Source organism: Lepidochelys kempii, chromosome 1 (assembly GCF_965140265.1).
Source record: "Lepidochelys kempii isolate rLepKem1 chromosome 1, rLepKem1.hap2, whole genome shotgun sequence".
Lineage (NCBI taxonomy): Eukaryota > Metazoa > Chordata > Testudines > Cheloniidae > Lepidochelys > Lepidochelys kempii.
The window spans coordinates 344,020,751-344,046,373 of record NC_133256.1 but is presented as its reverse complement, the minus strand read 5'-3'; the positions used below and the strand labels follow the sequence as shown (position 1 = coordinate 344,046,373).

Below are 25,623 nucleotides of genomic sequence, written 5' to 3'. Positions count from 1 at the left end.
AGTTTTCAAATTACTGTGATAAACTTGTTACCGTTTTGTAGAGATGACTCTGTAGGTTAATGTGCCTGCTGATCACTTTGTAAAAATGAGAGTTTTTAGAATATTGTAATTTTTAAGTTATCCTATTTGATACTCTTTCTCTGCCTGACATCGACAATAACCCCCTCTCTCCAAGCTGAGTGATAATGATGGACTTAGTTTTGCTTATTGTTTTAAAATGCTTTATTAAACACACACGAAACAGATAAGGAAAACAATCTAGTCAGAACACTTAAATACTCTCAAATTTGTCTTATTTTTTCTTTTCTGTGATTGGAGTGTTATGTATTTTCTTGCTATTGATGAATGTATCTTCTCTAAAAATTCATTAAAAGGAAGCCAGGTATCTAATTGTATGGAATTTCCTAAAAGGAAAAACATCCCTGGTTAAATTTTTTCTAAATTATATTGAATATCTATTTAGGGAAAGAAAAGAAAATGTTAGTTTAGGAAGTAGCTCTCAGGTTCTGATGATGATTTTTTTTCCTACTTGTTTTGGGCTTTTTTGTTATCAAAATCAAGTATTCGCATTGTTTTATTAGAGATATACAGAATATGCTTTAAGATGGATACTTTATCTGTTTTCTTTGTCTTGATGAAAATAAGGATAATTGTAGCTCGTACTAAAGATTACCTGGATTATTATTTATTTGTATTTTGCTAGTGCCCAGAAGCCCCAGATCAAGGCACCGTTGTGCCAAACCCTATACAAATACATACTGAAAATGGCCTTTGTGCCAAAGACCTTGCAATCTGAATTAAGACGATGCAACAAATATGTGGAGGGGAGAGGACAAGAATAACAGTGATAGGAGCATATGACTATGTGACAATGAGCAGGTTTCAAGTAAAACTATTTTTTTAAAATATACCAGAAATATTAATATCAGTATTCCCTAATAGCCATTTGCTTAGTTGCTCTCAGTTGCCAGTTTATCACAGACACTGTGGTAGAAATGGGTCTTGAGGCAAAGTTTCAATGAGGTGAATGTATCATCTTTCATCTACTGTTTTTGAGAGTGTTACAAATATTAAGCATCACAACACACCTGGTAAGGAGCTATCCCCAGTTTACAGAATGGGAAACTTTGACATGGAGAGGCAAGGTGACATGCCTCGTATCGCACACAATCAGCAGTAGAGAAAGGAGTGGAAACCAGATCTCCTCACTCCAGGGTGTAGTCCAGTTGACTTTTCCATAGACTTCAGTGGGATTTGGAGTAGGGCTCTGGTGCCGTGCCTCAGCCCCACTACTGTCCAGTTTAGTTAAACGAATGTAGTTCTTGTGACGTTGTGTGCTATGTTACTGTTATAAAAAGGGCCACTCCAGAGGCTGCACTTTGTATCTTTTGACTGAAATCATACCCTTACCTTTGAGATAATCTCATTGTGATATATCCCACCACAGTGCTAAAATGCCCTGTAAAACAGTAATAATGTTCATTGCTGTTGCTCACTATTATCACTGTGGGCAGTTCTAGAAAATAAAATGAAACAAGTGTTGAGAATGGGATTCTCATGTTTAGGCAACTGTGAAAAAGGGAAATTTGGAATGGGTAATCTGTGCACAGGACTGGCAGCCAGGGATTCCAGAGGTCTAATCTTAGTGTGCATAAACTGTACGCTTTATTTGTCTCCTCTCTGTATGGTAGGCTGGGGGAATCAATACAGTTCTTTTTATTGAACTCCAAAGGCTTCAAATTCAGTTTGACCCTTTGCTAGCTTAGGGAAACTCGTACTATCTTTCTTATATATACTTTCAACTTTAAAAACAGCCACCATACATTTAGATGAAGTGACTATTTCTGCTAGAATGTACAGCAGGGGTTATAGCTTACTTTTGTTGTTAAAAAATGACTTGTATTTAAGAGGATTAAATAATGCTAGAGAGGTATGAGAGATGTGGTAATGTATACTTTTCCTTGAGTGTTTTCAGGAAAGAACTACAGACTTGAGTTCTTTTGATGCATTAATGCTGGTGGACCTGTTTATACTATAGCCAGACCTAATTTGTCCTCATCCGTGTTTGTCTGATAAGATGATAAGATAAAGCAGTGACTTGCAAGATTTTTCTTACATCCCTTGTTTGAAAGTCAATCTCTGTGTTAAGAACCTCACATCATATGGACTGCACCCTTTATCTTGGGATGTCTTGTTTTAATTCTTTTCACAATGGTCAAAAACTTTAAGTAGGAAAAATTGAGTAGAGTTTTCTGAAGCTGCAGGCTGAGGAGTAACAGGTTACATCACTTGCAAGAATGTCTTGCTTGCCAATGATTGTTGACCTCCATTGGGAATTTTTTTTTTCCGTACAACTATAATGAAATCTGAAGTTCGAATACTATATCTTAAACCATAATAGGTTGCTTGAGTCATTTTCAGTCTTCTGAGCAACATTAAATGTACTGAAAATATGTAACAAGTGTGAAATCTTTTTAAAGTATATCTATAATTCCTAGGGCAATATTGATGAAAAGTAATTTGATATCCCTATTTAAGTGCTTTTTCTGTGTGTGTATTATATCTGAAACTCAGTCATAATAGACAAAGAGAATGATTTAATTCATTTTAGCTTTACTGGATTACTGTAAAGTTAATATTCTATTTTGAAAAAACAACCCCAAAGCAACAATCCAGATTACAAGGAGGGGAAAAAAAGCTCTAATGCCTGGCCAACATTTCTTCCCTTGTGGGAACAGATTCTTCCTGAGCTTTGAAGGCTTTTTTTTCTCTTCTGTTTTTGTTCCTAATAATATTGGTTATTCATTATTTGTATTAAAGTAGCACCTACAAAAATCAGTTAAGCATCAAGGCCCCTCTGTACAAACGAGTAATAAAACAGCCTCTATCCCCCCCCAGCTAACAAACTACCGTATATTCTCGATCATAAGCCGGTTCGTTTATAATTCGACCCCCGCCCTCCCAAGATGGATAAGTAAAAATGGTAAAAACTGTATGACCCTTCAGTAAGCTGACCCTATATTTCAGGGGTTGGCAAATGTTGACTCCTGGCCCATCAGGGTAAGCCGCTGGCGGGTCGGGGCATTTTGCTTACCTGGAGCGTTCGCAGGCACGGAGCCCCTCAGCTTCCTGTGGCCGCGGTTTGTCATTCCTAGCCAATGGGAGCTGTGGGGGACTGGCGCCACTTCCCTCAGCTCCCATTGGCTGGGAACGGCAAACTGCGGCCACAGGGAACTGAGGGGCTCCATGCCTGCAGATGCTCCCGGTAAACAAAACGACAATATATTAGATATTCAATTCAATGATTTCACAGAGTTTAAAATAATCAAATTTTGGTGTAGACCCATTTATAAGCCTACCCCCGCTCTTTGATGCGTCATTTTTTTACCAAAAATATTTGGCTTATGACCGAGTATATACGGTAAGTCAGACTTAGAATGTTCAACAAAAGTAGAAAAACATGACCAGGTCCTTTCATTTGGAAATGGTACCCTAAATTATGTGTGTTGCTATGTGAGCGGGTGTACAGCTCTTTTGTTGTCCCTGTAGGAGCCCTCAAACACCTGAAACACCCCACCCCAGAGGTGTCTCTATAAATAAGCCCTGTCAAGATAGACAATGGTCTAGGGTTTCAAGGGTTAATTTACATTCAGAATTTGGAGGCAACTCATGGAGACACTCCTCATTGGGAGCTAACTAGATGCAACTGAAACTATGGAATAGTTTTTGAGTGCAGAAGTGACCATTATAATCATCTAGTCTGATATTCTGCATAACGCTAGCCAAAGAATCTTACTCTGGAATTTGTGCATCAAACCTATAACTTCTGTTTAAACTACAACACGTCTTTAGGAAGACATCTAGTCTTCATTTAAACACTTCAGCACCTTCAGAGGAAAGGTCCTATTACTGAGGATAGAAAGACTACTGGGTGGTGCTCATCAGCAATTGGATCGGGGAGCTTCAGGGAAAATATAGGAGCTATTCTGTGTGGCTTGTACTTTGTTTAGTTTTGAGTTTACGATTTGTAAAACAGCATGGAAGAATGCAACTAGAATTTGCCAAGTTAGTGCCCATTTGAGTTAATCAAGAGCTCCTCTGCAAGTAAAGTCTCTCACCCTTTGCTAGTCTTGCACTCTGAAAATAATTGTTCCTTTTCATTTACCGTGTGATGACCATTTTAAAGTAACAGAAAAGTTTGGTCTGTACATGAAAATAGAGTCTAACATGGCTACGCTTGGACGGTGTCACTTTTATAAAAAGGATCCAGGCAAGGCCGCTCTTAATCTTGGAAAAGGTACACTTTTAATAAAAATTTTTGGTTGTTTGGTGACAGCAAACTTAATTTACACTCTCTTGAAAAGATTTGCTAAAGTGCATTGAATGGCTGGCTGATCAGATAGAGATTAGAAGTCATTACAGTCATCACATGCTAAAGATCACAAGGCAGTTTAGTTGAGTAGGGATTTGTCCTAGCATCCTTAACTAAAATAGTCACACCCCTGCTGTCTTGCAGCATGTTTATGGCAGTTGGTGCCATGTTCTTTCTCAGATTTGGCTCTGTTTTCAGTGGTGTGTAGTTTGAACCTTTCACCCAAAGCATTTCAGTATCAGCGTAAAATTTTATAATTAGATGATGAAATGTCTTCTAACCCAGTAGCCTGCTAAAGTTGTCAAATTCTTCATTTTGTCACTATAATTTTTAACCTGGCACTCATGTCCCTAGATGCCAAAAGTATATGGAGGACAGTGGTATGCACAGGACATGAGAGAGACCTCTTAATTGAGTGGACTGTCACAAACCACCTTGGTGGGGTGTATATTTCAGTGCAAAACAGAATAAAAATTAGAAGCAAAAAGTCAAATTGTTTTTTGTTTTTGTTTTGTTTATGGTAATCAGAGATTGAATTTATTAAGTTTTTTCACCCAATCCCCTGAAAGTGTAATATAATGCCCTATTCTCCACAATAGAGGATATAGACCTATTAATTTGTGTTATTAAAACTGTTTTAGTGTGTATTTTAGTATAACCTGATAAATCTACTTGCAGATCAGTAAATAATTATTGGCTGTTCTTAAACTTTCTGCCATCTTGTTGATGCATTCTTTGGGGCAGATGGAAATGCACTGTTTAGTTTGGCTATTAGTAGGTGAACTATTGGGTTGCCTACACAGTTAGTGAACAGCAAGGCAGGATGTGAATCTACAGCGCACTAGCTCACCACACAGTAACTCGTTGTGTGGACACTCCTACTGTTCACCAGAAGTTCAGTTGTGTGCTTTGACATGTTCTCAGCTATGGAATCTTTAGTGGATTTACAGTTAAATCCAAAGTTCTGTAGCTGGGAGGACAGATTGTTAAGGGACATAGCGAAAAACAATTCATGGTGGCGTTCGTGGAGTAGCTGCAGACGGTGGAGCACTGCTTTTGAGCCTAAAAAACAAGCACTGATTGGTGAGATAGCATTGTAATGTTGGGTTGGGATGATGAATGTTGTCTTTTGCATCTGAAAATTCTATATCTGGATCTGTGTGCCAAGCTCACTCCAGCCTTTCCAGCTCAAGGACACTAGAATGAGAACTACATTGACAGTTAAGAAGCAAGTGGCAAATGCACTCTGGTAGCTTGCAGCATGGGATTGCTACTGGTCAGTGGGAAATAATTTTGGGGTTGGAAAATCTATAGTGGGAGCTGTTGTCATGCACCTTCCTTTCCTTTTCCTGTTGGGATGCCTGGTGTCTCTCCATTTTTTTCCTGTCTTCTCTATTCCTCTGCATGCCATCTGCCATGTTGGCCCACTAAGTCCTGAGTTTCTGGTCTGATGCAACACTGCTTGCAGGATCTCGCTAAACATATCCTTCTTAGCCATCTCCTTTGTCCTCCTTCTCAAGGTCAGGCATTCTGCTGGTATGGAAGGGGCCCTCCTCAAGGCTGCAACGGCAGTAGCTACAGATAAAACAGACATATGTATTGTTGGATTTACAGCTGTAATGGGCAGTGAAAGATGAATTTAAAAACTCCCTCCCCTTATTCCAATTTTTTTAAAGATATGTTTATTGACACTTCAGCTTTGGAGTACCTCTGCACAGCACTTCTCTTAAGTCCCGGCCATGATGGATATGGGCCAGAAGGGCATGGGGGAGGGAAGGAGGAGGGCATTAAGATTTTAGGTTGCATGAAATAACAACACTTCGGGCCCTATTTCCATGGGTTCAAGTATAGGGCAATGGCACTGAATACTGGTACTGTTTTCCACAGGTGGTGGTGATTTTAGCTGATATCTCACTGAGGGTAACAAAGGCACAGCTGCCACTGGCATCCCAAAACTGCCTGGACCCATGTGCCACTAGCCTGTTTACTGTAATGGTTCCAGCCAAACTCAGTGGAGAGTGGCATGGGAAGGTGTCCTACCATGGAGGAAAAATAAGGCATACATCCTTTGGAAGAGTATTGCAGAGTATCTACATAAAATTTTTATTGAGATCTCTCAGGATTCCAGGGCCCTTACTATGATACAAGGGACATTACTGTGTACATAAACAAACTGCTCCACATGCGTTCCTTCCCTACCTTACAGGAGAATGCTTGTTGTACTGCTATATCTTCTTTTATGAGTAAAACAGTGAAAAGTTGATGCCTGTGTCTTAACTTAGGGATGGGCTGCGTGCTATCTTTACAGTTAAACTTTGTAAGGGAAAATACATGCACACACTTACCGAGGTTCCTTTCCCTTCATGAGCTTGGCTGTGCTTGGCTGGTGGGACTGGCAAGAGTTTGGCAGAGTTTCAAGCTGGTCCTGGCTCGCAGCATAGCTGGATCTCTTCCCCACCCAGGGTAGAAAAAATTGTTTTGAAATTCACAGCGATTCTGCTGTTCGGAGAGCTGGGTTTCTTGTTAACTTGCGTAGTCTTGAAATTATCAAGATCAGAGCAGGTAGGCATAGTGGAAGAGTGCAACGTGAACATTCTCAAGCAGTGAGTTGGAAAGTTTGTGTCTAATTATCATTTTACCGGTTTTATGGCTCACATCTTGGAAGACCAGTGGATATTTTTGAGACTCAAGACAAAACTAAAAGGAGGAAAAAGTAGATAGGAGAAACTTGGTTTGTTCCTGTTTACCACAGCAGTGTGTTTAACATTTATTTGATTAAAGTAGGTCTAGTAGTTCTGCTTTTAGTGGTCAGTTCTCTGTCTTTCTCTCTGGTAACTTTTTGTGCACAGGCAGTGTTTTCTCCTTTAATAGGCATTCATTTAGAAGTACCATTTTTGTTTCTATATGTACTGTAAAACAGGCCATTCCAAATGTACAGCATATTATGTGCTTCCCTGGTCTCAGGTGGATTTGCCAAAATTAAATTTCATGCTAACCTACCCCAAGCTCTAAGCGCTCTATTAGGTTTTACTGAATGCAGATATTTGCTGTAAGTCTGTTTTTCCTCAGTAATTTAGCAATGCAGATATAGCAAAAATGTTTTTACAGCAATTATGAAGATACTATATGCAACATGTTATCTGGTTGCTTAGAAACTGTGTACAGGTTAGGAAGAGCAGATCTGTTTTTTGTTACACAGTATGATGGGCTATACAAACACAGCACTGGTAAAGAAGGGGTTAAGCAGCTGCCTTGGGCCCAGGCAGCCCCACTCTGCCACACCTGCAAAGCAAGCATGGCTTGGAGGAGGATCTCAAAGGGAGACCAGCCCAGCTTAGGATGGCAGAAGACAGTGGAGGTGAACTGACTTGCACTCTGAACTCCTGAGAACGAGTTCTTGAGATGTGTTGGACTCCAAGGGAAGGAAGATGTGAGTCTCAGAAGGTCTGAGACTTTATCTTTGATTCCAGCTGCTTTGCCCATTGGGAAACAGGGATCTGGTAGGAAGTGATCCGTGGAGGCAGCAGTAGAGCATTTGGTGATGCAGGACTTAGCTGCTTACCGCGGTCCCTGGATCAGAATCCAGTGGAGAGGGTGGGCTTGGATTCCCTTACCAACATCTAGGGAGTGCCAAAAACAGAAGCAGACCCCTGATACAGAGAGAAAAACCCTAAGGACAGAAGAGTCAAGATCCCAAGACCTCAGACTAGAGGGGCAGAACCAAAGCCCCCTTGCATAACCCAGAGGACTCCCCAACTGCTGGACGCTATGTACCTTGAAAACAGCATACAGAAAACATGATCTGGGCAGAGTGCTGAGTTACAGAAAGGACAGACCACTTCAGGTCCAGAGTTGCTGCCAACAGGGAAGTGCCAGGAAAAAGATAACCTGCTATGCCCTTGCTGACTATTGGGTAGCACCTGCAGTTAGTGATCCTCTTCACAAACAATATGGATTTTGTGCTCAAAAAACACTCTCCCCCTGGCAATAACTAACTAATGGGAAACCAAAAATAAAAAGCTGCTGGCACCTGGCTTATGTTTCGGCTGTTTAGGCTCTCAGAGCTGTGGTGTTTTAGGTGTTCTCAACTAAAAGTGTGGAATGATATTTTTAAGCTAGAGAAGAAGAGGTATTTCCAGTCATGCATGATTTAGATCATAGAACATTCTGCCAGACAAAACAGTAGTGTGTAGCGATGGGTTTAAGAATGGAATGATATGTGTTATGGGCATGGCTTATTGTACTGTTGTGATGAGGTGCACTCATCTCTCTTGAACGCTTCCTGTTGGCCGGGTGCAATCCTGCACTTTCCTCTTCCTGGCGCCTCCTGTCGGCTTTTGCCCTTGTTAGGTGGGTCTTCAGTGGCTAAGCCCTCTGGCTAAGTCTCTCGATTAATATGCATGAACAAACCCCTTCTCGGGTAACAAAATCCAAAAAGTGGTTGGCCCTCTCTGGGGTATTCAGCCCCATCTCTGGGCCTGTTTAAATTCTAGCCCCTTTCTTGGGCTTTTAGTACCGAGTCTTATCACCTTCTTGGGCCTTAGGCCATTTCCTCAGCAGCCAGCGGGGGAACCCAAGACCGCCCACTGCTCTGGATCCCACCCCAGGGACCCTATAAACAGCAGCCATGTGCTGCTTCCCTTTAATAGTTGCTGCTGTGTTCCTTGGGCTGCTTCTCACTCAGTCCCATCACCTTCTTGGGCTCTCTGTTTGAGCAGGGTCTCTCTCAGGTCACCTTGCTTGGAGAGTTTCTCAGCCTCTGTCTTGATTCCTCAGGATCTTCTCTCAGGCCTCTTTGCTTGGAGAGCTTGTAACAGTCTCTGCCCCCTTTTAGTTAGGGTTCTCTTTCCTAGGCCTTTCTGCCTGGAGAGCTTCACAGTCTGGTCCCTTCTTGACCAGGGTCTCTCTCAAGCCTCTTTACCTGTGCACTTTCACAGCTTTCTGATCCCAGCCATCCACTGACCTGTTCAGGCCCTCCAGCTCCTTTTAACTGAGCCTGCTACACTCTCATTGGCTACTTCTGTGCAGTCTTTCTAGGCAGGCCTGGAGGACCCACTTTCAATGCTCCTTTCCTAGGGCAGGGTGTGGTAGGACTGCGAGGCCTCTCAAAGGGACTGGTACACCCCGTCACAGGTGCCTATTATTAAGGTTGTCCACCACTTCCCACTACAATTCTCCATGCTGGGTATGTGTGTTAAGTGGTGTGTTCTTTATACAAAATGGTTCAGCTGTTTCAGAGCATGAGGCTAGGGGAAAATATGTTTTGTCCATGTAAAAAAAAATTTTGGTGGGACTTTTATTTAAAAAATCTTGAGCACCCTTGTTCTTTAGAGCAGGGACTCGAAATGTGGCGGTGGGGGCAGGGAAGCTGACTTTTATGTTGAGGATGTGCCTTTTGCTGTCCTCGTGAATATCTGTCCAAATTTGACCAAGTTGTAACCCTTGTAACCCTTTGAAATATCCCTTAGTAGAGATCTGCTAACCTTCACAGTTAGAATCTTTAGGAAATGTATCTATACTGGGCATGCTCAACCCTGGGGGTGAGCACGTGTTTCCGTGCAGTCTCAACTCTGAGTGACTGGGGACCATGCTGGATCTGAGTACCAGAACTGATAGCAGGTAGCCTGCCTCTGTGTTCTTAGTGATCCTTTTACTATGGCAGGGCAGCATAGGGGAGTAAGCTGCCTGATTTGAATGCAGAGGGGAGACGAACTGGGCTGGGAGATAGATGGGAGCAAGGAGCCCGGGGGTGAGAACTGAGACTGGAAGCTGGTGGGGAGAGATGGACTGGAACATGGTGCGTGTAGGGGTGCTTGGGAGCCTGAGACAAGATTTGGAGCAGACTGGGACTGTCTGGGAATGCAACTGGGAACCAATGTGGTGTGGGGAGATCTGATGAGGAGCCTGGCTGTGAGGGGGAAACTTGGAACTGGTTGGGCAGTGAGACCTGGACAAGGAGCTGGGGAGGGCATAGGGGAGACAGAGATTGGATGGGGAGCCTTTTTTAACAGTTTGAGGTGGTAAGGTGGCAGGCAGCCATTGCACGGGGCTCAACAAATGTGATTTTATGGTGTAATGCTAGTATTACAGGCGAGGTTTCTCCTTTTTGGTAATTAGTCTTAGGAGCGTAAAGGAATATGCCATTTAGAATACAAGTCCTGAGAGTTATCTGGTGGGTGGGGGTGTGTGTGTGTGAGATCACGTGCTTTCTCTCTCTTAAAAAAAAACAAAACAAAAAAACACAATAGCTGCCTTTTTAAAGTGGGTTTCTTTAGCTTTGAGTTAAGCAGCATCAAAAATTTTGACAAGCAGCTTAGCATGTCAAAACTACTGAATCCTTTGTTTAATTAGAGATTGTACTATATGGTATCAAGAACATGCTTATCTGAGTTACATGTAATTGACATGGCCTGTCACCGAAATTAAAATGAACTGGAGTGTGCCAGGAGAGTTTAGTACGTGTAACTCAGTTCACTTTTGATTTTAAACCAAGTCTTTATTCTTCAGTCAGGTGAAGAGGGAAAACCTTTTGAATTTTGCAGGTTCTCATTTTTTTCACAATATTAAAGAAAAAGTACATTTTATATGGCAGATTCTTAAGGACATACAGAGCCCCATTCATCCTGCTAAAGTAATGATGCCTCCTGGCTGTAACAGGAGGTGCTTGTTTTCTATCGGTGATGACTTATGTGCAGCTTAAAAGATCTTTAATGTAATATTAAAGAACATTTTAGAGCTATGGATCTGCTGTTTGTCATATCAGCATGAAAAGAAAGGGTTTGTTTTATTATCTTCCACCTGCAGGTGCAGGCTGGAGCCAAGTGTTCCTAAAGCTCTTCATCAACTGTCAGATCAGACAGGTTAAGTGTACTGTATAGTCTTCTTCCACAAAAGCGCTCTCAGAGCTGTTTATTAGTTAAACAGGAGGCAACCACTTACTGCTTATTGTCCCCTTGGAGCTAGGAAAAAATATATCTACTAATACTGTAAATTGATCTTATTTCCTGAAAGTGGCTTGCATGTATTTAAGATCTTTGACTTTTTGTTCAGAAATGTCACTAAAACTTGGAAACACCTTCAGAAGTTAAAAATTGCATACCTCTCCGAATAACTTAATCTATTGTTACAGCACTTTTAAGTGTTACTTGTAATGGAAAGATTAGAGGGGGGAAATAATTCTTCTTTTTTTCCAGTTTAGCCTTATGGAATTGACAGTATTTTGTGTAAAGTCACTTCTACTGCTTCTCCTTTTCAGTCACTGAATCACTTTCCACTGTTTGGTAGAAATGTAATTCAGCAATAGGGGAAGAGGGAGAGACTGTGTGTGTGGGATTCCAAAAAGTTGGAAAATTATAATAAACCTGCAAATATTGGCAAGGGAGTGAGCCCAAGGGATAGGGATGTCTCAACTTTGAAGACATTTTAAAAAATTCTACATTGCATTTGACAGTGTCCCTTTAAAAAGCCAAGTTAAAAATGACTATTGGAGAGGAGGAGGATGTTCTGTGTCCTTGCTGGAGTTTTGAGTCTCCTCTTCTTTGCAACCTCCTGCTTCAGTTAAGTGTTTTGTTGTTGCCAACTAACACTCTGGTTGAAGAGCTTCCTTTCAGTGCTGTGTCAGACTTCTGGAGTGGTCCCTGAATGTGGAGCCAGTGACACAAGGTCCTTCTGATCTGTATTCTCCTAATTTAGGAGTGGAGTATGCTCTTTTCACTACATTCCAGGGCAGTGGTTTGGAGAACAACAGATTGGAATTGAACTCATATTTAGTATGACAGTGTAGATCACTACATTGTTATTTCTGCCTGTTCTTTGTCCTTGGGATTATCATTTGACCATTTGTCCCTTCTAGTTTTATAATCTATGAAATTTTCTGGACCTTGTATTGTAGCCCTGAGTCCCCCTGCTAGGATTGAGAAATACTGCCTTTGTGAGGCTCTTTCATGCAGGGTCAATGTGCTACTTTCTGGCAGTACTAGATCTAGCTTGTTACTAAAACGAAACTAGCTCTGCTCTCTGCAGCAGTAAGATTACCTGCTGCATCCCTTTATAGTGGCATGTTTTTCTTATTTTGTAATGTTATAAGCATGCAGGTCGCTTAGCAGCAGTAGAGTTCTTGTGAATACTATGTCCCTTTAAAGGGCATCATAGTCATTTTAAAGTTTATTTTTAAAATCTTATTACCTGTTACTATAGATATATGTAAAATTCTTACAGATTTAATAATGTATTTAACATCTAATTTATTTTTCACCATTAAAATAATTTTTATTTAATTTGGCTGAATGCTGAAAATACAGGTAAAGTTAATGTTGTTTGTAGTTAGGTTCAGTTTCTGATTAGCAGGCACAAACACAATGCTATGATTTGTGTTTCAAACACTTTAGGTGGTACTTAAATACAAAAGTGTTTTCACTGAAATTAAGACATTTGTATTCATATTGTTTTTGTGATTTCCTTCCACTTCTCTCCCTTTCCTCTAAAAAACCTATTATTTGTGCCTAACCTACAGGCACATGTGTCCATGGCGTCTAGAATACTTAAGTGATAAGCACATTCGAAATATCTAATGCCGACATTTCAACCAGACTTCGTCTTCTGTTACTGGTATTACATAAAGTAAACATTTGGTCACTTTTTTTGTGTAAACTTTTTTTTTAGATTATCTTCTGTATAATAAGTGTAGGTTGTTTCAGTATATGTTGCTGCTGCTATACTTAAGACACAGAATAGAAAGACAAGGTTTTGAGGTAATATCTTTTATTGGACCAAATTCTGTTGAAAGAGACAAGCTTTTGAGCCACACGAACCTACACAGACCTGAAGAAAGACCTCTGTGTACTTCAAAAGTGTGTCTCTTTCATCAACAGAAGTTGTCCCAATAACAAATATTTTATCTCACCCACCTTGTCTGTGTAATATCCTGGGACCAACATGGCTACAACCCCTTTGTAAGATACAAAATACAGTCCCTGCTGTTTAAATAGAACATCAAAAAAGAATCCATGTTTGTATGCCAAGAATATTCATCCCTGAACTGGACTGTAAAGCTTGGACACACAAGTGACCTATTAGTTACATATATATTTTAATGGTTCACATCTCTCTATTTCTATTTGGGTTTCAATTATTTCTGTTAATTGAATGGAGTTACAAATGAAGGGAAGATGGCGTGTTGCAATTTGCATCCAAGCTGAGTCAACTACATGTGAGAGTATGCTTCATATTGTTGTAAAGAAAACAATTCTGTACAAATCTTTCCCTATAAAGCTGAATAATAAAATAGGGATTAGACTTGAGAGAACCAGAATATCTGTTAGAAAGATCTCTGCCATTTGTCATCACAAGTCTTTATTAAAAGTTATGTATAAAGTGACTGTTTTGATGGCTGCTGCTGAGTTTCAATTCCCACGTATAGGTATTCAAAATTTTATATTGTTTGATATAGAGACTGCTGCACTTGATCAGTTTTTCCATTGAAGCAGACCCCTGATACTCACACACCTTTTTATACAAAATGAAATAGAATAGACACAATAACCATTTATTGTTGGCGACATGTTAGTCCATGAAAACCTGGAGGTAAGGTTGTCAGACTACTTTAAATGGAGAAAGCAGAATTTTTCATATCTTTATTACTATTGTATATAATTCCAATCATCAAGCAAAGATCTTTTTGTATAAATTATGCTTACAGCTTTGAAAGATGTAGTGATGAAAGTAATACACTAATCTGTTTGCGAAACACTTCCAACAGCCTTTACTGATGAGGAATAAAAACTAGCTCTTTATGTACTGTTTACTGCTTAAAAAAAGCATTTTTTTAATAGTGTGATTTCCGAGAATAGAGAGATTCTTTCAGCATTTGGAGCTGTGAATAAATATCATGCTGGAAAAAATTGTAAGCAGTAGTAGAAAAGGCTAAATGTCACCATGTTGTTAAAGATTGATATTTGCTATATGATGCAGCAAGTGTTATCTCTATCTTTCCATTCTGTTTATTTGCCTTGCCCTCACCCTGATAGAACATTCAAATTGATGCCATTTGGGATCTTTCAATGTCTGCTCTTGGTAGAATGCACGGTAAGTGACTTTAAGATCCCTTGTGTTTATCAATATAAAATTTTCAATGGAAGAGAGAAATCAGATTTGTTTTGAAAATTTAAATTGAGATTCCTATTGTTTTTCTATTAAGTGGGTGATTATAATTGTTTTAATAGAATCATAGAATATCAGAGTTGTAAGGGACCTCAGTAGGTCATCCAGTCCAACCCCCTGCTCATAGCAGGACCAATCCCCAAATAAATCATCCCAGCCAGGGCTTTGTCATGCCTGACCTCAAAAACCTCAAAGGAAAGAGATTCCACCACCTCCCGAGGTAACCCATTCCAGTGGTGAAAAAGTTTTTCCTAATATCCAACCTAAACCTCCCCCACTGCAACTGGAGACCATTACTCCTTGTTCTGTCATCTGCTACCACTGAGAACAGTCTAGATCCATCCTCTTTGGAACCCCCTTTCAGGTAGTTGAAAGCAGCTATCAAATCCCCCCTCATTCTTCTCTTCTGCAGACTAAACAATCCCAGCTCCCTCAGCCTCTCCTCATAACTCATGTGTTCCAGTCCCCTAATAATTTTTGTTGCCCTCCGTTGGACGCTTTCCAATTTATCCACATCCTTCTTGTAGTGTGGGGCCCAAAACTGGACACAGTACTCCAGATGAGGCCTCACCAATGTCGAATAGAGGGGAACGATCACATCCCTCGATCTGCTGGCAGTGCCCCAACTTATACATCCCAAAATGCCATTGGCCTTCTTGACAACAAGGGCACACTGTTGACTCATCTCCAGCTTCTCATCCACTGTAACCCCTAGGTCCTTTTTTGCAGAACTACTGCCTAGCCATTTGGTCCCTAGTCTGTAGTGGTGCATGGGATTCTTCCGTCCTAAGTGCAGGATTCTGCACTTGTCCTTGTTGAACCTCATCAGATTTCTTTTGGCCCAATCCTCCAATTTGTCTAGGTCCCTCTATATCCTATCTCTACCCTCCAGCGTATCTACCGCTCCTACCAGTTTAGTGTCATCTGCAAATTTGCTGAGGGTTCAGTCCACGCCATCCTCTAGATCATTAATAAAGATATTGAACAAAACTGGCCCCAGGACCGACTTTTGGGGCGCTCCGCTTGATTCCGGCTGCCAACTAGATATGGAGACATTGATTACTACCTGTTGAGCCCGATGATCTAGCCAGCTTTCTATCCACTTTATAGTCCATTCATCGAGCCCATACTACTTTAACTTGCTGGCGAGAATACTGTGGGAGACCGTGTCGAAAGCTTTGCTAAAGTCAAGGAACAACATGTCCACTGCTTTCCCCTCATCCACAGAACCAGTTGTCTTGTCATAGAAGGCAATTGGGTTAGTCGGGCATGACTTGCCTTTGGTGAATCCATGTTGACTGTTCCTGATCACTTTCCTCTCCTCTAAGTGCTTCAGAATTGATTCCTTGAGGACCTGCTCCATGATTTTTCCAGGGACTGAGGTGAGGCTGAGTGGCTGGTCTGTAGTTCCCCGAATCCTCCTCCTTCCCTTGTTTAAAGATGGGCACTACATTAGCCTTTTTCCAGTCGTCTGGGACCTCCCCTGATCGCCACGAGTTTTCAAAGATAATGGCCCATGGCTCTGCAATCACATCCGCCAACTCCTTTAGGACTCTCGGATGCAGTGCATCCGGCCCCATGGACTTGTGCTCTTCCAGCTTTTCTAAATAGTCCTGAACCACTTCTTTCTCCACACCTCCTCCCCATGCTGTGCTGCCCAGTGCAGTAGTCTGGGAGCTGACCTTGTTCGTGAAGACCGAGGCAAAAAAAGCATTGAGTACATTTAGCTTTTTCCACATCCTCTGTCACTAGGTTGCCTCCCTCATTCAGTAAGGGGCCCCCACTTTCCTTGACTTTCTTCTTGTTGCTAACATACCTGAAGAAACCCTTCTTGTTACTCTTCACATCTCTTGCTAGCTGCAACTCCAAGTGTGATTTGGCCTTCCTGATTTCACTCCTGCATGCCTGAGCAATATTTTTATACTCTTCCCTGGTCATTTGTCCAATCTTCCACTTCTTCTTTGTGTTTAAGATCAGCAAGGATTTCACTGTGAAGCCAAGCTGGTCGCCTGCCATATTTACTATTTTTTTCTATGCATCGGGGTGATTTGTCCCTGTAACCTCAATAAGGTTCTTTAAAAGACAGCCATTATATATGAATATTGATTATATATGAACGTTTCCATCAAACCTGGGTGCATATACAGTGCAAATAATAATAAAAAACAAACAAAAACCAGTAGGCTTAAAATGTTACAAGATAACTTACAAATGTTAAATTTAGCCCTACAACAGCCCTGAGAGATAATTGAGTATTACTGTCATTTGACGGATGAGGGAACTGAGGCATAGTATTGAAGAGACTTGCCTAAGGTCACAGAAAAAATATGTAACCGATGCAGGAATAAAACCTACATCTCCTGATTCCCCATCATATTCCTTAACCACAAGACCATCCTTTCTTTTTATGCAGTCTTGTGGTCTTATTCAATCTAAAATGTTAGAGACAGATACCCTCAATAGAACAAAGCCATATCTCTTGTCAGTTATTCAGAATGCTTCTTCATTTCTACCAATGTCCCCTCACTTTACCTGAATTATGCTTAAGTCAGTTGCTTTTCATTCAGTTATGAATTTGTCCGATTCTAGGACAGTAGGGTTATGGGAAATATCCATTTCTAAAAGATTTGATTTCACCTTCATATAATCAAATTTTATCAAATTCTGGTCACTTTTATAATAAAATGCTAAAAATCATTCCGAATGAGTCTTAAGTTTTCATTTTCTTTCCTGTATGTTCTACAAAGCTGTGCTTCATTTACTTTGCTTTATTTGCAACTGTGATCACTTCTGGTTTAAAAGACTTAAATTCTTTCAGAATAAATAGAGAAAAATCCAGATTCTTGTTCCCCTTTTCACATGTACTCAGAACTAACCGAAGTGGTTTAGAAGCACAGAAACAGCTACTTAGACTGTGTCTGTGTTGAGAATTTTAGGGAATTTTTCCAACTTTGGTCTGGCAGAAGTGCAGACCGATTGGTCTTAATAATGGTAGGAACACTAGTCCAAATTTGCTGCAGGCATCTTTACCATGGGGTCATCTAATTCTGCTGAGAGCTGGGTGAGCCAGCAAAGTGACAAATGTGCCTGTGATTGGCTTTTGGTATTACTTCCAGTGTCGCTAATGCAGGTGGACTGGTGTGAGATCAACACTGAGAGAGTTCTTTAAAATCTTCAGTGTAGACATGACCTTTGTCGCAGTGGCCAGGGTAAAATGGCTTTTCAGAAAAGCCTCAAACTTAACCAGTGAAATGTATTCCTTGTGATCAAAGACAGAAAGAATGAAACCTAAACCTGAAAACCCTATGGTTTTACCATGACTGAAAAAAAGAAAACACTTAGGCCTGGTTTACACTAGAAAATTACGTTGGCTTAACTATATCACTTAGGAGAAATCCACACCCTTGAGCAACGTAGTTAAATTGACCTAAGTCCCTGCGTGGACAACGCTAGGTCGACAGAAGAATTCTTCCGTTGACCTAGCTATTGCCTCTCTGGGAGGTGGATTAACTGTGTTGATGGGAGGGGTTTTCTGGTCAGCGTAGGTAGTATGTATGTACGCTGAAGTGCTACAGCAGTGCAGCTGTGCTGCTGTAACGTTTCAAGGATGGAAAAGCCCTCAGTCTGATGGGAAGCAGCCTGTGAAAGGGTTGATGATGATAATGATAAGGTGAAATCTAGTATGTAAACTACATTTTTGCAGATGGAACTTGAAAGCTATAAAGGAAATTATCACACCAAAATTAAGTTCAGCTAATAGACTGTCAGAGTAATTCTGCAATGCTCTAAACAGTGGGAGATATGTTGTTACAGAGAGTTAAGTTATCAATAGTGGTGTACTTAATTTGAAGTTTTCTTGTTCTGGTGAGTTTGCATGTTTCTAAAAAATCTACGGAAGCACATAAAATACCCTTTTATGAACATAAAATATATATAAACATAACATATCAGAGCGGCGTACTTTCAGCATTATTTTATAGTGCAGAATGCTGGTGTTGCCGGCACCCAGTGCCGAGAGGCTGAACAACAGCTTGAGTTGGTTCGTTACCCGGTGTGCTACACCCAATAATCACAACGGTGTGGAGAAGCAGAAAAGTTTATTTGCAGCTGCAAAAAGGTACAGGGAGAATAAAATCTCAAATCCTGCACAACAGAGCAGGAAGTTACACAGGCTTTTATACATCCTTTTTCCCAGCATACTTATCCAATAGCAAGCTAACCCAAGTATCCATATAGTCAGCCAATCCAGTTCCCAGCTAGTTCCCTGATTCTCTGTATCATTTGTTAAACTATACATAAAGCTGCTTTATTCAGCATTGTTCTTCCATATCTCCCCTGTTTTGGCCTTGCTTAGTTTCAGGCAGTCTGACTCTGCAACATACTGTTGCAGATTCTCAGCATAACTGCTGTGTGTGCCTCCAGGCGGGGGGGCCAAGGACACTTGGGCCTAGTACGCAGAGCTGCTGCGAGTGCCTCCAGGTAGGAGGGGGGGCCAAGGACACCGGGGCCTAGTGCGAGGGGGCTTCATCGACACTCGTGGTCTTCCGTCCCCTCGAGTTACCTAGTGGCCATGCCCCAGTGTCCCCAACACTGGGAAATGAGAAAATATGACATGTCCAAACTATCTTCATTCCATACAACCTGCCTCAGAAAAATCCTCTGTACCTTTTGGCCCAGAACAATCTCAAACCAAGATCTATTAACACAGTGCAGCCAAGAGGATATGAGCACCATCATTACCAGGAGGCGTTGGAGGTGGATTGGCCATGTGCTTCGGATGGAAACTGATTCCATCACCAGTAAGATAGACACCTGAAGGCAAGCGAAAACGAGGCTGCCCGAAAACAACATGGCGAAGAGCTGTGGAAGCCAAGCTGAAAAATGTGGGGCACAGCTGGGGAATCATTGAAAGACTTGCCAGAAACAGACAGGAGTGGAGGAGCTTTGTTGCTGCCCTAAACGCCAGAGGCGTAATGGGAACATGATGATGATGATGAATATAAAATTTGTGGTTTTGATTGAAGAAAAATTGGTCATAGCTTTTGTTTGCACTATCTAAACTACTTCTGAGTTCTTAGCCACCCTTCTCCAAAGCTTTAAATTGTTACACCTTGCAGCTGAAGACAAATGATTAAGATTTTTTTTGTTCCTTTTCTTAATGCTATGATTTTTGTTGATCTTACTTAGCACTAAGATCAATTAATAAACAGAACTGGCAATGATCTTTTCTGCAGCTTCAGTGATGAAGTCTTTCCTTTTAACTAAATACTGTAAGCTAACCACTTTCTAGTTCTTATGCTATTTTCCTGTCTTTCTTTGAACTTTGCTCAATTCTCAGGTAAAATGGAATAAAAATATATAATTCGCAGTCTGGCTGATCCATGGTGCATCACTCAGTGCATTCACTTTGTGCTTTGATTGTTCCATCTTGTCAGTTCTCTATAATTCATCCTGCTTTGAAACACTTCTAGTTATCCAACTGTATTGGATATATTTTTTTTTTTTCTGTAAAACTTCACCTGACGCTAACTTATAGCACTTCAGGGCTGTTTGATATTTTGAGAGCATACCTTAGGAGGATCTATTTATACAAAAAATAACCTGAAGTTCTCAATGCCCTTTCCTGCATTAGAGATTTACTTAAATTCACCATCACATCTTCCACATAATGTAACTGATTTAATCCAATGTTTTTTCTGAGGCATGTCCCATGTGTGGAAACCCCTCTTGTTTTTTTTCTTTGAGCTTTGCAACCTTTCAGTGTTTATCATCTATCTTATTATTTGCTGTCTGTTAACAAAATATATGTTCCTGGTTAGGAGTCCTACAGCATCAAAATATATTCGGACAGTATATCTACACATGCTGAATTCTTGAAATGAAGACAATAGGTATTAGGAGTTCTTTTAAATGCCATATTTTTCCCTCCATTCATTATTAGTCATGACTTCAGCAAGGTTCAGAGAAATTAAAATGGATCCCAGTAAGTTCTCCATACCATGAGATCAAATAACTTTACAATACATTTATGAATCTCTGAGATCAGAAGCAGAAAAAATTTAGATGGTCTTGACACAACACTGTATACTTTATCCTATTGAAAGCAGCACTGTAAATCTTTCACATCATGATTTACAATGTGATTATTTCTTTAATATTAAATTAAGATCCCAACACTCCTACCCCCTGTTTTTTAAACAAAAAAAGCCGTACAAAATATTCTAAAATATACTTTCAGCACAACAAGTCACTGTTGCTGTTGATTTAAATCTAAAGAGAAATACTGTCCAGGATGGCCTAGCACAGTGAAAGTGAGTATTTCTTCCCATTCATAGACAAGTGTGTTTTGCTTTTTTCCTGACAGCAAATTGACATATGGTTAAATAGGTGCCGAAATAAAGTATTCTGTGTCTCCTTGACAAAGATGAATGAAGAGGATAGATTAAGAGGGTTCAGTTTAAAGGGTTTACAACTTTATAATGACACTGAAAGCAATTTTAACCGGTCTAATAAAACTTCAGACAGGCAGTGATATTTCTGGAAGGAAATGAAGCGCCTAAATATATTTGAAAAAACAAAAATTAGATCCATATTTACATAAATTGGCCACTTCTTCACTGAAGCCATTAATTGCAAGGAAATTACAGGTTGCTTTAAACATACACGTGTTTTGAAAAACAGTTATTTCGTGCTTTTTTATTACAATTAGAGTTGGTGAAATTGATTTTTTTTTTTTGAGGTTGTATGCAGTTTGAAAAAAAAAAAAAGGGTAGAAAATATCATTTTGGGTCAAACAATCTAAAAATTGAGAAAAATTTTGGTGAATTGGGAAGCAGGTATCATTCAACATGAAACTGATTTTTTGATTCACAAAATGTCCGGAGAAGGAGCTAGTGTTGACGGTAGAACTTTAACCCAGTGGTCAGGGCCTCCTGCTGGATGTGGAGAAAGGGTCTGAACACAGGTCTGCCACCTCTCAGAAAAAAGCTCAAACACCGGGCGATGGGATATTCTTGTGTGGGTCCCTCTCTCTTTCTAGTTCAAACTATTTCACTTTGTATAAATAATTGGAGCATGGACTTGGACTTGGGTCTCCCGCAGCCTACGTGAGTATCCTAAGTACTCGGTTATAGAGTCCTTCTCTCTCTCTAGCCCAATAACTATTCATTCATAGAGGCACTTCATTCATAATGACAATTCACTGTTTTCTCTCATGAAGTGCGTTTTTGGGCACATTTTTCATTTGTCAGAAATATTTTGACCACCTCTAGTAATCTGTTCCTTGCAACCCTTATCTGTGTTTTGTTTAGCTTATATTATAAGCTTCCTGGAACAGAGACCTTGTCTTATGAGTGCATTTGGCATAGTCTGTTATAGAAATAATGCTTTCTTTTTTCAAGAAAATCCCAACAGAAGATTGGCACTGAGAGCACCTTTCCATTTTGGGCTAGCATCAGCATTCCATATCTAACTAAATTTCTTACAACTTACGAAACCTTCCTGTTCTGAGAAACATTCCAGCAATAAAGATCCCGTGCGACTTGTGTTCTGAATTGTATCCATTTGTGCTTTTATGCTAAGCTCTTTGTGACAGGTACTTTATAAAGTATCATGAAGGCACTCTACGCTGTGTTGAGATTTGTAATTAAAGCAGTGCTGAATCCTGCTGATCCACATTTTAACTATTAATCTTGGAATTCAACATGCTTACAGTTTTGGGGCAGGTGAATTTTCTGTAATTTGTGATTAAGTGGTCACTAATTCTAATAGAGGGAGCATTTAAAAGTCTCATTGAAGTTTTCCTTTGAGATGAACTTTTTCAGGTTCCACATCCACAGGCACTTGGGGATGACAATGAGCGGAAAGAGGGAGTTTGAACTATGGAGGGGTCAGCTGGGTTTTGGGCAGACATGAGGGTGTGAATAGAAGTTTGCATTAGTGGAGAGAGTAAAGCTGTGCAAGGGAAGAATTGTTTGAAGGGGTTGGGGACTGTGGCTGGTAGGAAAGCCCAAGACAGTGTGTCCTGAGCCATCAGCAGTTTTTTGCAGGGCTACCCAGGGGCTGGTGCTTTGGCTCTCCAGAGCACTAAGATAGCAGCACCACAGGAAACCTGACCTCATCCTACACGCAACTTCCCCACCCATGCGTAACACTGCTTAATCCCCTGTCTCACCAAAGCCCATTTCATTTTCAGAGGGTATGAGGAGGGTAGGAGTTTTATGGAGGAGTGAAAAAGTACGGCTTGAGTTAGGAGTGGACTTGGGGTGGGAGGAGCAGAGTGGAGAGTTATACATGATTGTGTGGTTCTGGCAGCAAACACTGCAGCACAGACATACTCCTGGGGGAATTCTGTGCAAAAAAAAATAATTTTTTTTTGCACAATATTTTAAAATTCTGCAAATTTTATTTGTCAAAATAACACTACATAATCACGCCAGTTTCAATTATTTTGGTAATTTATTTCAAAATACCTATCAGCAAGTATATCTGTACCAGTACAGACGCACCAAAATTCCCCCAGGAGTAGAAAGTTAAAGAAACCCCTATGACAACCCAGTTTCTGTTTCTCTGCTCCCCTCTCCCCCTGCCGGGGGACCAGATACCCACAACCCCTCCCCCCTCTAGAGCCCAGCTGTGCCCCCCCCCAATACATCTGAACCCGCTACCTCACAGAGTCCAGCTGCGGGCCCCCTCTCCACCCCCCACCCAGATACCCACACTCTCCCGCCTCCCCCAGGAGTCCAGCTGCAGGGCCCTCCTAGCCCAGACACCCAACCCCTTCCCCCGCGAGCACAGCTGTGGCCCTCCCCAGCCCGGGCATCCATGCGCGCCCACCCCCAAGTACCCAGAGGGAGAAACAGCCTGATGCTCGGTTCCAGGTTGTATGGAGATTCCTGCGTTTCACTGTGTCCTTCCCTCAGGGCATGCTGGGAACTGCAGCTGCAGGGAACCCTCTAGCTGCCTCCCCCCCCCCCCCCCCCCATGCCCTGGCTGTGTCTTCTATGTGTGATCTGGACTCTGCTCGCTCCAGCACCCCCTAGTGGCAGCCAGCAGCACTGCAGCCCATTTCCGTGGGGCAAAGGAAATGCTGCATGCACATTAATTTCTGCAAAATTCTGCACTGCACAGTGGTGCAGAATTCCCCCAGGAGTAATTACTGCTTTTTCAAATCACAGTTGAGCACTGCTTAGTGCAGGGCAGGATAACTCTACTTGGTCATTATCACTCTGCCGTCTTACTCTCCCATTCTCCACCTGTGGATTGAAGGATCCAGAGCAAAATTTTTGCCTTAAGGTTTTATTTAAAAAAAAAATTCTGTGTTTTTTCCATTTTATATGTACATCTGTGTAAACTGATGTGTGACTCTTTTAGCCTAGCTTTGCAGGAAGCAATCACAGGTGAGCTGGTGGTAACAGCAAGAGCTTACTGAGGTCTGAATGTCAGAAACTAATGAAGCCCATTAAATGCAAATGTTAAGTACAGGCAAGTAAAAACAAAACCAAGGAAAATAAATGCAAAAAAAAAAAAAATCAGTATTTATTCAATATTCGGGTTTCACAACTAAAGTCACAAAAGTCATAAAATTTGAAAAATCTAAGTTTCCAACCATAATGTTGTCTTGGCTACATTCCATCTGGTGCAGGTAATATCTTTTGTTGTTTTTTTTCGAGTTTAATATTTTTATATTATAAAATATGTACCATAAATACGCAAGATGTGCAGCATGATGTAGTTAATACTGCATTCAGAACCTTAACTCTTGTATTTTTGGAACTGTACTTGCTTAAAATTGTATTTGGTTTTTGTGTTAATTACCCTAGCTAATCTCTTAATGTTTTGTTCCAATACTAAACACTTAAGACCAAATTCTGCCCTCGGAGGCATGCCCAGCTTCTGTACCAGAAATACTACTGGTGTAAGTGGTTGTAACTCCAGTGAAGTCCATGGGAATTGCCACTGCTATACTAGCGGTGAATTTAGCTCCCTGACTAAATATGAGCTGTTTGCGGCATGTATCTGAGGGTAGCATTTGCCCTTAAAAAAAATAAATCCACTTAGGAATAGCATTCTTCAGGGCTGTACTCTGGTGATTTAATCTGTTGCTCTTAAATACAGAAATTCAGAAAGTATATAATAAGGTCAGTCAAAGTGATTCTGGTATGCCTTCCCTGCGGATGATTATCTTCCTGCTTTTTCTCCTTGTACACACATCATTAAACTTCCTGAGGGCCGCTCAGGGATTCCTGTCTCTTTCAAAAGAGAAAAGCATATTTTGGTTTTTAAGGTGGATGCCTATTCCCAGTGCTTCACTTAGTGTTGATGGAGTGGAAGGATGGTTCATGACTGTTCCATGGAGTGAGAGACTGGTTTTGACAATTTGTTGTTTTGTAGACTATATACAACATTGTTTGGCTACTACTGGACTATTTAAAAATCATTTTGTAGAAAGAAAAGACAAGCTGTACTTCATAACAGATACATTGCACCTCCATTTCCCAACCTGCATAACAGCTCTTGTGTTCTCTTGTTCTCATTGTTGAGCAGTAAGTCCTGAAGCCAAAAAATCCATTGGAAGAGTGTAAGATTATTTTTATGGCACCACCAGAATGATTGGCACTTCATATATGTTAGGCAAGGCCCCTCCCCTGCTAATTTACAGGCTAGGGTAACAGATCAAGAACGAGGGAGTAGTTGACAGCCACCAAAGACCAGCATAACAAGTAATTTTGGTTGGTTGGGGTTTTTTTGTTCTGCTCTTCCAGCCAGTGTCTGACAGTGTCTTGGGTCACCGAGGTCTCCTGGCTTGTAATGCTTTTGTTTTTAATCAGCAGTCTAATTATTTTTGATAAATGTGCAGTGGCACACTTTACTTTAGCTATACTTTCAGGAGACTGGTGTAAAACTTACTTGATGACATTAGTGACTTTTAATCTCTTAAAAACATACTCTCCCTGTGTATCCATAGAACATGTGCAGCGTGTGGGCAACAGTAGTGTGAGCTTTCCCTGGGTTACCAGTGTGCTTCAGTCTGACCTGGAGGAACCTATTTCAAGGGTGAGAGGAATTCAGTCTCCAAGACTAGTCATTTATAG

At 40.8% G+C, this 25,623-nt stretch overlaps 1 protein-coding gene across 2 annotated transcripts in view; it reads left to right on the top strand.

Annotated features, from left to right (window-relative positions):
- The window catches only part of CHCHD3 (coiled-coil-helix-coiled-coil-helix domain containing 3), a 248,719-nt gene that overhangs the window by 4,348 nt on the left and 218,748 nt on the right, over positions 1 to 25,623 (top strand). The gene's annotated exons all lie outside the window — the stretch shown is intronic.